Genomic DNA, 13,123 nt, shown 5'->3' with positions numbered 1-13,123 from the left:
TGTTGACACTAAATGACGTCAATAACTTGACGTCAAAGTGGCGTTACTTCTTGAAATTCCAACTCTTGAAATACAATCTTGAAATTCTAACTATAAGATTGGCAACATTCACTGCAACACATGAAGCAAATATACCATAGTTCCGAAAAATGAAAACGCATTGAAGCTATCTGTAGAGAACATACTTCAGCATCTTAGAAAGTCAACCATCTTAGCACATTGGTTTCGTGAGCTTAGCACATATTCTTTTTGAAAAGCATGAGATGATTCTTCAGGCGGTTTGTGAGCAGTCCGCAAGGAACTGTTGTGTCCGGCATGCCAATCTTCTGCAGCAGCAATGCGGGCGTGTACTCAAGGTCTTTGATGTCAGCAGGCAGAAGATGAGGGCACAGCTCTATATTTCCATTTGAGATCCAGATGACTTGTTCAGCACTTCCAGCATAAATATAAGTGCGTTCGGTGGACGAATATACATGAGGTGCGGTGATTTCCACGTCATTAGGCAGTGCAACCTGCTGGAAAGTTACATTACAGCCATGAGGAAACACCCAACTACAAAGCATGGCGAAAGTTTTCACCGCAGTGAAGTGAGATTCATAGAAAACACAACGTGAATTTTGAGCATTCGTATATTACTCACACTTGATTGAAAATGAATTTAAAATTGTGAGAAAGCACTTGATGCCACAGTAAGTGATAGATGGGTACACAATAATCATTCCACAAAACTCGTTGATGAGTGCGAGCCTTGAATAGCCTTGTAAGTGCTTGACAATGTCGATGAATGTGCCTTCACGTTGTTCTTGGCATGAGAACGCTTCCGACACTGCTTTCAGTTGTCTCTCCAGGTCACCAATGTTGCTTTTAAACCGGAGCTCGACTTCGATGCAAAGCTGGAGAAAAGTAAATACAATGAAGCAAAAGTAGTCATTATTATTGACCACAAAACTTTCTTCTGATATCCCTTATGCCATCAGGACCTAAAGAACAGGTTCTGTAGCTACACAAATATCGTTACTCGAGCCCGCTCGAGCCAACTCATAGTCATGAGCATGACTCACTAAAAATGACAGTGACTCAGCGAAAAAATAATAACACTCAAAAACCACTGGAATGGGTTCTGCTGTGGGCACTAAGTGACGCAAACACTAAATGATGATGGTAGAACTCAGTCACGAGCATGATTCAGTAAAAATGACAATGACTTGCGCGAAAAAATGTCAACACTCAAAAACCACTGAAACGCGTTCGGACATCGGTACTAAGTGAAGGAGACACTAAAGGATGGTGGTAAGAGTCATAGTCACGAGTATGACTAAGGCTTTCGCCCTGAGGTCTCTTAGGTGTAGCTAAAGGGACTCCTCACATCAATGTCATGACATGCGTGTCATGTACGTCATGAAAGAGCCACCTACGTCTAGGTGCTCTCGTGCTCATTTCGTTAACTTGGTAGGCTCCCCGCACACTGCTTCGCATAACATCGATTCGTACAGGGCGCGGAATCTGCCGGCGTTTTAAAATATTTGTTAAAATATAAAATTTATCACCCCCTATCTTTTACGCAGGCCACAATAACGCCTCTGCTACATTCCTAACCAATTACCACAAATAACGAAGTTCGTCGTGCCCGATTATACTATTTTTATATCTGAGCTCAATAACATTTAAGATCTTATTCCACGCTGAGTAGACAGAGTTGGTGACGTCGTACAGCGACAGATGAGAAAGCTTCCTGAGTTGAACACCTGTGCGATATTTTTTAGCCTCTGTTCTGTATATAAAGCACTTCTGTTTGAACGACTGCACAGATAGTGCTAACGCGCAGAACGAAGCGAGAAGACGACAGGAATTAAGTCCGGTATGTGTTGCTTTATGCACAAACTTTTACTATATTGACAGGTCCGTCGGCTCTGCTGGGTCTCATTGCCTAGGACGGCCCACCAGCAACGCGATGAGGAGAATCATCATCATCAACAGCCTACATTTATGTCCACTGCAGGACGAAGGTCTCCCATTGCGATCTCGAATTACCCCTGTCTTACGCTAGCTGAGTTCAACTTGCGCCTGCAAATTTGCTAAATTCATCACCCCACCTAGTTTTCTGCCGTCCGCGGCTGCGTTTCCCTTCTCTTGGTATCCATTCTGTGACTCTAATGGTCCACCGGTTATCCATCCTACGCATTACAGGTCCTGCCCAGCTCCATGTTTTGCTCTTAATGACAATTAGAATGTCGGCTATCCCCGTTCGCTCTCTCATCCACACCGCTCTTTTCCTCTCTCTTAAGGTTAGGCCTAACATATTTCGTTTCATCGCTCTACTTGTTCTGTACGGACAAGCATAAATAATAATTAAGTTGCTTTAGTTAAACAGCGCAAACAGTGAACACTGCCGCCACAACTCCTCATTGGCCCTTCGGTCTGGCGCTGTCTCTTCTGTGGACATTTTACTAGAAGTGTGCGATTATCCGAAGCTTTCGAATAGCTAATCGAATAGTGTCCTATTCGATTCGGCGTTTGAATCGAGTAGTTACTACTCGTCTATGCGAATAATGTTAGAATACTTTTCCAATATTTAAAAACGTCAACTGCGCCTAAATAAGCATAAAATTGGAGCAATAGCACGGTAAGTTTTCACCCCCGCGGACCTAATTAGACATAAAACATGCGAACTTGCGTTATGGAGCAGGCTACGTCACTTAGATAGCTATACCTTAGAGGCTGTACAGCGATCATTCGCACTCTCTGAAGAGCCCTGTGCATGCGAAGGAACAACTTTTTTGCTACTAATGCTCCATGTGTGCTTTTAATAAACAACACTTCACAACGTACTGTGTAATGACAGAAACTTGCTAATTTTAACAATACTGGGACGTGAACATGGTTTTGTATTACTTCTAATAACGCGACTATTCATTATTCTAAAAGTATTCGATATCCGATTCCGTTCGCTTCTGACGGTATTCGATTTGGTCTCAAAAATCACTATTCGCCCACCCCTACTTTTTACGCACACATAGTTTCGCACAAGCAGCCACAAATACGCATGTCCTCCTGTGCTCATAACAGAACGCTCAAAGTGTGACCCGCTCTTTTCTTGAATATAGAGGAACACGTGACGAATTTGAAGAATTTGGTGAAAGTATATACAGGTGTACAGTGAAATTGTTTTTCTGTCACTTATCAGTGTGCCTCAAGCGCGATTGACAGCTGACCCGACCAGTTCATTTGGAGGGATCTATATCCCCTTCAAACGCGAATTATTACCGACTGTCGATAAATGGATGAAATTTACATTAACAAGTATCTAATTATTGTGCAATCAGTAATTATGCTTTCTTCATAAAAAAGAATTGAATAACTAACGCGAATTACTTGCACAAGTTATTTATTGATTGCAAGCATTACTAGAAAGAAAAAATATTTCGCAATTGCTACAGAAACGTCCCACGTCACGCCTCCAGTCACCGAAGCTCGCCTTCTCCAAAACGAGATTCGGTAGCGATAGATTTCGCTCGGAAGTGGAATGAACGTAGTTGACGTAAGCAGAACATTCAATTTACCCTAGGCTTAATTTTGGTGGTATATTCGTTTACACTGCTGCTGCTGCTTTCGGCCACTAGCTTCCCTCTTTCCACAGCTTATTTTTCTTTCTGGCTAACCCACTTGCGTAGTTCAGCTCCGGAAAGACCCATCTCACCGAGGGCAACTAATTTCGCGAGATCCATGATGCCCTTCAAAAATATAGGCGCGTGCAAAAAATATCTGCCTAGATTTCAACTATCGAACTGCTGCTCTCTGCACACAAGTTAGCGAAACATGGTGCAACACTCAAGATCGTTTATGATGGAAATGTAAACGACCCTAGGCTCTTTCTCCCTACTATGGATGCACAATTTGTACCAGAAAGATCTTTGTCACGGACGACAGAAATATTGCCACACACACCGTGAACGAGGCGCGAACGGCGGGCCAAATTCCAAGGACTGAGTCAGAGCCCAGAGTTGTCGAAACACAACAAAATGTATTTTTAAATGAAGGCAGTTACATACACATATACACACTTCGGCTAGACGCATTACAATACAATTCAGAGGGGTGTACACAAAACTCTGGAAAAAAATTGACCGCACGTCTGCTTGCTTCGCTGCAAATCACAGACGACAGTCTTATGCCGCCCCTGATAACTAACACCCTCTGTTCTGTCCCCTCCCACCCCTCACGCTCTTCCCCACCACTCTCACTCCTCCCATGATGGATGCAATAGATGTTTTGCTGAATTCAAGCTTTCCGCGTTCGCCCTGCTCTCGCGCGATCTATTGGGCCTTTTCATTACTGTTGGCTTAAAGCTGGCTACAGAACCGCGGCTTCAGTCGGCTTGTTTTTAACGCGTAGCGCCTCTTCGAAATCATTTCTAACGCGTTGATTTTTTTCACTTGCAGCGTTACATTTTTCATTTATTTCTGTCTCCCTCTTTCTCTCTGCGTTTCTCTTTCGTTCTCTCTCTCTTTATTTATGTCTCCGTCTGTCTCGCTCTCGTTTCCCTTTCTCTCGCCCATAGGAAGTTCTGTTGCAATCGTTGGTACAACGCGATCATATGGTTCCCATAAATGCATGTTCTACATGCGTGGGTGTATAGGCGGCAGCCATAGCGAACGGACGTGTAATCGTGTGCTCCTTTGGAGCGGCTTTGGCGGGCGATTACCCGCGGAAACAAGGCTCAACGAGAACGACGATTGCGAGTATCAGATTGTTTTGCGGCAGTTGCCTATGGGTCATGTCGCTTTAAACACCGTGTTTTTACACGGCGAAATCCGGGCGAGGCCTAATAGGATTGAAGATTTTACTGATGCGCTGCACCCTAGCGAACTGCTGCCTGAAGTCTGAACTAGGGCGTACCAGATAAATCATGTCTGGGCGGTCACTATGTGCGGCGCTGATGCAACAAAGAGGCTACAGGCCTTCAAGGAGCATCAGGTGAAGGGGCGCCGCTGCCTCATCATCAATCCCCAGGACTGGACGGTGAAGCTGCGGCTTCACTGGCTACTTCATGACGTCGAGGACGAAAATGTGAAGACAACGTTTGCGGCCTTTGGCAAGGTGCCAGAAGTGAGCCCGGAGCGCTGGCGCGTCGAAGGCGTCAGTGACAAAGGCTCCATGACGAGGTCTGTGTTGTTGAACTTCAAGAGCGGTGTCACCGTGGATGACCTGCCTCATCAGACAGCGTCATCAACAGCCTCCTTGCACCAGGATTTTGAAATCCGGGATGGGGTAGTCAGTTGCTTTTTTGCCTCTTGGGATTCCACGCTTGGCCAGTAACTCGGATTTAGGTTGTGAGCAGCTAAGACCCAAGGTTTGTACATGGGGTTCTATTATGTCGACTGCTCTTTGCAGGGTATCTTCTATGTTGCTATCTCGCGCTTTGGTAGTCCATAGGGTGATGTAATGCAGCTCATGGTGAACCTGACATTAGGTACAGTTTTTAGTTTAGCCGTCAAGTTTATCAGGGCCAGGTTGAAGAGGAAGGGTGAGAGCACCGAGCCCTGTGGGATTCCGCGGACACCCATGCTGATGGGATCTGAGTTCGTGCCACCGGCCAAGTTCTCGGCCGTTGTTTCCATTAAAAAAGATCGGAAGTAGCTGTATGTTCTGGGGCCCGGATTAATTTGGGAAAGGTTGGCGAGTATACTTTCGTGCGTGACATTGTCGAAGGATTTGTTCTGATCCAAGCCCACGACTGCCCTCACGCAGCTGCTACGCGAGATAATTTTTTCGCTAATGAGGAGCATGATGTCCTGTGTAGAGAGATGCGCTCTCAAGCCTATCATTTGGTCTGGGAGCAGGTTATTGTCTTTCCACGTGCCCCTTAAGCCTGTTTAAGACCATGTGTTCTATGTGCTTGCTTAGTCACAACGTAAGGGAGATTGGTCGGAGATTTTCAATGTTCATCTTTTTGCCTGGTTTTCGGATGAAGATGATTCTGGCGTGTCTCCATTCTTGCGAAATATCCCTCGTTCTCCCAATACGTGTTGATTACGTTAGTAAGCGCCGTAACCTACTTAAGGTAAAGATTTCTAAGGGATTTTGTAAGTAACGCAACCGGGGCGAGCTGCTGATGTGGTTTTGAGTTGCCCGAGGGCGTGGCATGTCTCTGCTATACTGAATTCCTGGTCTAATTCCGCGTTTTCCTCACTTTCATAGCACGGGTACGGACGGATTGGGCGTCGGATGCGTACTGATGTATCTGTCTTTGAGGCTCTTTATGAGATCATCCGCAGTGCCCTCGTGTTGATGTGCGATCTGAATGAATTTGTTTCGCTGGGCTGACACGACTGCGTGCGGTCAAGGATATGTCTAAGCAAGAACCAAGTATTCCGGTTGCCTAGCTCACCGTTGACCCGATCACATACCTGTCCCCATTGCTGTCTTTCCAACTCCGCGGCGTATTCTGCAATTTGTTTTTCAAGTTCGGCTATGCGCTTCCTGAGTTTGCGGTTGTGCTTCTGAGACTTCCAGCACTTTCGCAGCCCTCGATGCGCCTCCCACAAGTGTTTAACTTGGGGTCAGTCCTGCATTGCTCATTCACCGCTTTCGTGACTGCGGTGGGGCTTTGTACGTCCTGTTTAATCTCGCGGGTCCAATCACAGAGATCCTCGATGTCAGTCGGAGCCTTACTATGCCTGACTTTGCGGAAATTATCCCACTTGGTGATTCTGGCTTTAGGTGGCAGTGGTTTGAATGGTGCTGTTTACACGGTCGTTTCGAGCATGTAGTGGCGTTTCGAGCATGTAGCGGCCCGTGTTTACACACGTGGCCGTAAGTACGTTCTTGGCGAGTGTGAGATCTGGGGTTGTATCTGCAGTTATGCTGTTTGCCATTCCGGTAGGGGTTAAAATTAAATTAAATTATGGGGTTTTACGTGCCAAAACCACGGTCTGATTATGAGGCGCGCCGTAGTGGGGGACTCCGGAAATTTGGACCACCTGGGGTTCTTTAACGTGCTCCTAAATCTAAGTACACGGGTGTTTTCGCATTACGCCCCCATCGAAATGCGGCCGCCGTGGCCGGGATTCGATCCCGCGACCTCGTTCTGAGCAGCTCAACACCATAGCCACTGAGCAAACACAGCGGGTTCCGGTAGGGGTGCCTATGTCATTGAGTGTAGTTAGACCAAGGACCTGTATGCTTTGCCAAATGACTGTGCCTTTATATTGGGCCTTTCTGTACCCCCAGGCAGGATGTGGCGCGTTGAAGTCTCCGACTATGAGTAACGGCGCTTCGTCGTCGAGCTTGACAGCTTTACGGACTAAGCCTGATATAGCGCAAGTGCGATCGAATGCCTTTTCACAGTCTATGAAAGCCATATGTAGAGAGGTTTATTGTACTTCGCAGACTTCTCGATTACCTGATTGATGACTTGGATGTGATCCATTCTAGAATATGACTTCCTGAAGCCAGCCTGTTCTCTTGGTCGATTGAAGTGAAGTGTTGCACTAATACTATTGGAAATTATCTTGGTGAATATTTTATACAGTACTGAAAGCAAGCGAATGGGCCGATAACCAGCATTAACAAATATGGCATTGACTAATGGGCGATAAAACCAACAATAACTAATGGCGATAACCAGGAAATTAACAAATGTGGCACGAAAGAAATCAGGAGGATAAAATCCGCGCGGTAATCCAAGGGGTAGTGATAAAATCATCAGCATTATGACAGGATGGGAGAGATGACGGGTGGGTGAATCAGGCCTATAGACTGCGGCAATGACAGAGAAGACGCGCTGCCGTGTTCGCGTATGATTTTGGCGCCACAGGACACGGGAAAACGGCGACGTCTCGCACTTCGCAGCATCGTGTGAAGGTTCCATTTTAAGCATGACAGGGAGCAGTCAATGGCGCACGCTGTAGCAGACAGACATGTTGATTAGTGGTATTTACGCGATGAAGATTTCTCCTCCCTCCTCTCCCCCACATGCCCTTCTTCTTTTGGTATAAAGGAACTGCGAAGAACAGCGTTGAATAATAAGATTTACATAAAGTTAGATTGCACGTCTTTCGCGCTTGGTCTAATATTTGTCAGCGGTGTTTAAAATACCAGGTAGGCAATGGGCGAATTATCAGGCATTGGATATCATGTACAGAATTTAGCCTGCCACTAATTTGGACTCCATTTTTTTACGCAGATATGGCTTTAAAATTGCTGCTGTTGGCCCTAGTACCGATTGTTTATGGCGGCCCTTCGATTGATTCGCAGGCTGCTGTTGCAGAAGCTAATCGGCGTAAGTACGCATGTAGAGCGTTTCTTCACTTCTTTTCTTGTTCGTCTTCTTCTTGCCTTTTTCAGTTTTCTTTTTTTTCTGGCGAAGCGTTGGCTGATCAATTAGAGACGGCCAGAGCTGCGGAGCGCTGCTTCGCAAACCTCTTCTGACTGAAAGACCCGTTCTTGTTGTTTATATATTACCTGCGACAATATGGGAAGGTTGGCAACTGATTAGCCTGCTATCCCAATATAGTAGCAAACGCACGCCCATATTAAAAAAAAAACTTCCACGACAGAACAGCATAAATACAAAAATAAAATAGTTAATCAAATGCTTGTCATGTGCGGCCGAGCAAGTTGCCATTGCCTTGGCCTTCCTGGACGAGAAACATGCCAACATCTTCAGCGACTCCAGGGCAGCCATCCGCGCCTTCAGCGTTGGCGCCGTGTGTAAGGAAGCCTGTCGCATCCTCGACGGCAAAAGCATCGCCACCCACACTCTCACATGCTTCCCTGCTCACATGGGATCCATCATGGGCAGCCCCACAAACCTCAACGAGCTGGACCACTCCAAGGCGCGAGGTCTCGCTTTCCGCGACCATGGAGAACTCCACGGCGGGCCCGCAGTGGTGGAGAACAAAGATCAACCGACAACATATAACGAAATTACGCAGCACTTTTATCTCGGCTGGAGAGACTTTCCCCTTCCTAACAAGAAGTTAAATAGAGCGCAGGCATTGACCATCAGATTATTGCAAACAGGCTCGTATCCCAGCCCGGCTTTATTACGCAAGCTTTATCCCGACACTTATGCCAGTAGTTCTTGTAGGCACTGCAATGACTTCGCTAGCCTAGACCATATGCTCGGGCGGTGCCCCTCGTTGCTAAGGCACGGAACAAATCAATGGGGACAAGTGGCTCTTCGCTATCAAGAGCCCCGATGCCGGGGCGCAACTATAGACTGTCCAGAGGGCCCACGATGCGGCGGTCGGGCATGGCCTGAATGTCCCAGCGTGGGAGCGGCCCGCTGCACGCTGAGTCGCGTGCCTCAGGACATTCATTAAAGTTTTACATCCATCAATCCATTCGAATGCTTGCACAATCGCACAGAGGGAAACTCCCTGATTACATTCTATCAGGTGTAATCCAGATGCTTATATAATTTTATTGAATTAAAAGATCCTGTGGCAGATAGCACAATTATTCTACTTCAATTTGTCCAATCAAATTGGCGGGCATTACTTGCACGATATATTTTAAATGTGTAATTGACTAATCGCGAAAAATGCACTATTTAGGTTATTAACTAATGAATTCAAAGCACACATCACAATTTATAAATTGTATCCGGTGAGACTGCAAGACATATCCGCATGAAAATAATTGTGTAGATGACACAATTTTGAGATATGCGCCATCCATCTTGCTGGTTGCTGTTTTCAAAGGTTGCTGTGATACATCAGCACTTCCTTCTTCATACCGGTCAAAAAGACGACTCAGTTTGTGTAAGACAGCTGTTGGCGCAGAATTCAGGACCCTCCCATTATAGTTCCAGCCTATTTCCTTTCGAAGTTTCGCAAAATTAGCATTTTTAGCCTTCGCCGATGCGACGTCGGCTTCAACCAGTTCAGTATCATACATGTGCTGTAAAGATCAATTACGGACTCTAGGGCGTTGGCACAGTTACTTTGATTCACTCAGTTCTCGCGAAGAAGATTAGGTGGAGAACGTAACATTCTTCCACGGAGCAACTCAGCTTAGTTGGAGCATTTTAACTCGTGCGCCACAGTACGGCGAACAAACAATATAGCTGGCAGAATAGTATCCCAGTCACCTTCTCTCTTGTATCACAAGGCCCGCAATAGGCGTTTCATCGTGCAATGAAATTTTATACGTGGTTGTTTCTCAGGTGGTGGACAAAGCTATGGTACATCTTGATGCAGCAGCACCCGCATGTCCATCGGTATGTTATGTGATCGCGCTGGACACTGTTGCAGCTGTGGTTAAAATGCCGCGCATAGGCACAACATCAGTTCCTTCGGTAGCCGGTACCCTCTAAGGGGTTGATCGGTAGTGCATCGAGGTCCAGCTGACGACGAAACGCGGCCTTTCTTCACATAGGATCGCTATCGAGGGCACGGAGAGCTACGAAAGCAGCCCTAAAATATGCAGAAAGAAGTCGTGGCTGCCGATACTCCCACATTATGACAGGGCACTTCATAACATCTTGACGTGCAAGTTTTCTTGCCTATCACGTTTTGACATCGCATCAGCGTTCATCGCTTCAAGTGCTCCTGAGAGGTGTCTACGACCAAACAGTGCGCTCCGTACTTGCGCAGGACCGTACACGTCTCCCTGTTCACTACCTTGTCAAAAATTTAAGAGGACCACGTCGTTTTTCGTGAACGAACTGAATGGGGGACAGCTCCTGAACTATGTGCCTACAGCCGACAGATATCCAGACCCCTTACAGCGGAAACACACTGCATCGCACGCGGCCGTACCTTTGAGCCAGTTCGCCAGGGAATCTTTTCGGGTTAACCTACCTGTCCTTCCCCACCACGTTTCTCTCTCTCTCTCCTGAATAACCTTCATCTGACTTTTTGAGCGCCTGTCAGAACATTAACTTAAAGGCCTCCGAAGACGGATTATACTTTCTCAGCAACTGTCTGCCTTCTTCAGGAATAACTTTCGCCTCGCCTGAACATCAGCTAGCTCAGGCAAGAGTACACTGAAAACATTTTGGGGCCAGATTGTTTGATCGGACTTCATCTTCGTGCAGGTGCGCTCAAAGTACGTAAAAAGAAAAGCCAATCCGCTGCCTGCGAAAAACGGCCGAAGGAAACTTTCTATATCGTTATTCTTAACCTTGACGCCTACAGGTTGTTTTTTCCAAGTTGGGCTTAAAGTCATTGCAATTGCAACTGCTTTAGCTCATTGCTTGCCAAGGAATATTTCTTAGCCTAATTTTCAGCCTCAATAATAACACTCTGGTCGGTTTAGCAGCTCGTTGTTCCTTTCAGAATCGCTGGCTTTTACATAGATTTCCTAAATTCCCAGCCAATCTCTTCCGCTACGACCCCCCCAAAAAAACATTTTTAGCAAGCTATTAAGGTCGATTCCGACCAGCTGCTTAGCATAGAGCGCGTTCTTACCATCTTTCCAGGTTTCGCTTCGCAACGAAACTTTAATATTCGGTGCAACAAAACACAAAGCCAGAACCCTCACTTGACACTAGCGGAGATCCTCCAGAGGCCAGAAATACTATCGCTGAACACCAGCTTTTGCGTATGCTAGAGCATAAGGTGCATTTAGGCCAGAGGAATCCTGAGCACTCTTATCGAATGTCATCAGCGGCTGCGCACTGCGATGCGCACAGGGCTGATGCTCGTTGGTCCCGTGTGTTTCTGCGCCTACTCGAACTCCGCTAAGTGGATGCCGCTAAGGGAGCGTCTCTATGATAACACCAACGTCACTGCGGCAGCGTCTCCGCGGCAATAGTGTGTGTTTTGAAGAAGCCGTAAACAGTAGGGGGTCAATAGGAGCTATGCCTCGAAGTCGTGTGAAAAGGCAGCAATACAATCGAGGCAAGAGGCGCATTTCAATCTTTAATGCTGAAATTAGACAGCGTTGACGCTAAAGAAAACCAGGCCACCGATATCGCGCGTCAAATACACTACGAATATGATACGAAATAAGCGAATAATGAACATGACAAAGACACCGGAAGAGATAGAATGCATAGGCATAATCAACATTTATTTATCAAACCATTTAAACCACGATGGACCGTGACTGCGAATTCTTTAGTGAGGACACTTGCCTACTATTTCACCTAACCTTCTCTAACGGCCATTGTCATGTTCATCGCCTTACTTTTATTTATGGCGCGCTCAGGTGCATGTGCATGCGCATGTGCCCCGTTCCTCGTGTTGCGTGCGGCGAGGTTACAAAAATAGAAGAAAAATAAATAGCTTCTTCTCATCCTGCCAATGGCCTGAACAGTTCCTTGTTCTTTCACTCACCGACTTACGCATTGTTATAGTTACTTTAACATTTCCCAAACTACCAGAAAGCGAGATATAAATAAACATATTCTTGGGTTATATGTGCCAGAACCACAATGTGATAGTGAGGCATGCTGTGACAGACGTATCCGGAATAATTGTGCTCATCTAGTGGTTCTGCATTGTGCACGTAAATCTAAATCGATGACATTTTTCATTATGGCCCAATCGAAATCGCCGCGGCTGGGATCGAACCTTTGAGGTAGAGCTCAGCAGCGCAACTTCATATTCTATGGTTTAGCGTGTCTCGTAGACCCAGATCTCATATTTGCGACAGTTTGAACACACTTGTTTTGACTTTTTAACTTGTGATGTTTGCTTTTGGTAGTCACGGAAATAAGTTTCGCTGCTAAATTAGGACACAGCAATGAGAAAAACACTAGTTTCTTACATCAGACTTCGTCTACCTTGTAGACATAGGAAACGCTTATCCGAGGAACTTTGTTTTGAACGTAAATATTTATGGCAAAAAAAACATGTTTTTGAGTATAATGCTGTGTTCTCTTGCAGCACACCAAGAACGCGTGACGCTGTGTGGAAGAATGGGATGCACAAATAATGAGGGAAAAAAGTTATGCTTATTTTTCGGACAAAATACAACCGCTGTCATGGTCAGGTGTGGTGAGTGTTCCTTTCTTCTCAAAGATTCTTATGCCACCTTGTGCACTTGCACTCAGATGATGGTGCACAGGTTGGCTTAAAATAATCCACGTAATCTATGGCAACACACAGTAAGAAGCGGCGCAATAAGCATTTTATTCCACTTTTATTTAAAATCTAATCGCAGGGCTTGG

Source organism: Dermacentor silvarum, chromosome 11 (genome assembly GCF_013339745.2).
Source record: "Dermacentor silvarum isolate Dsil-2018 chromosome 11, BIME_Dsil_1.4, whole genome shotgun sequence".
In the NCBI taxonomy this organism is placed as follows: Eukaryota; Metazoa; Arthropoda; class Arachnida; order Ixodida; family Ixodidae; genus Dermacentor; species Dermacentor silvarum.
Note: the sequence above shows the minus strand (reverse complement) of the source record.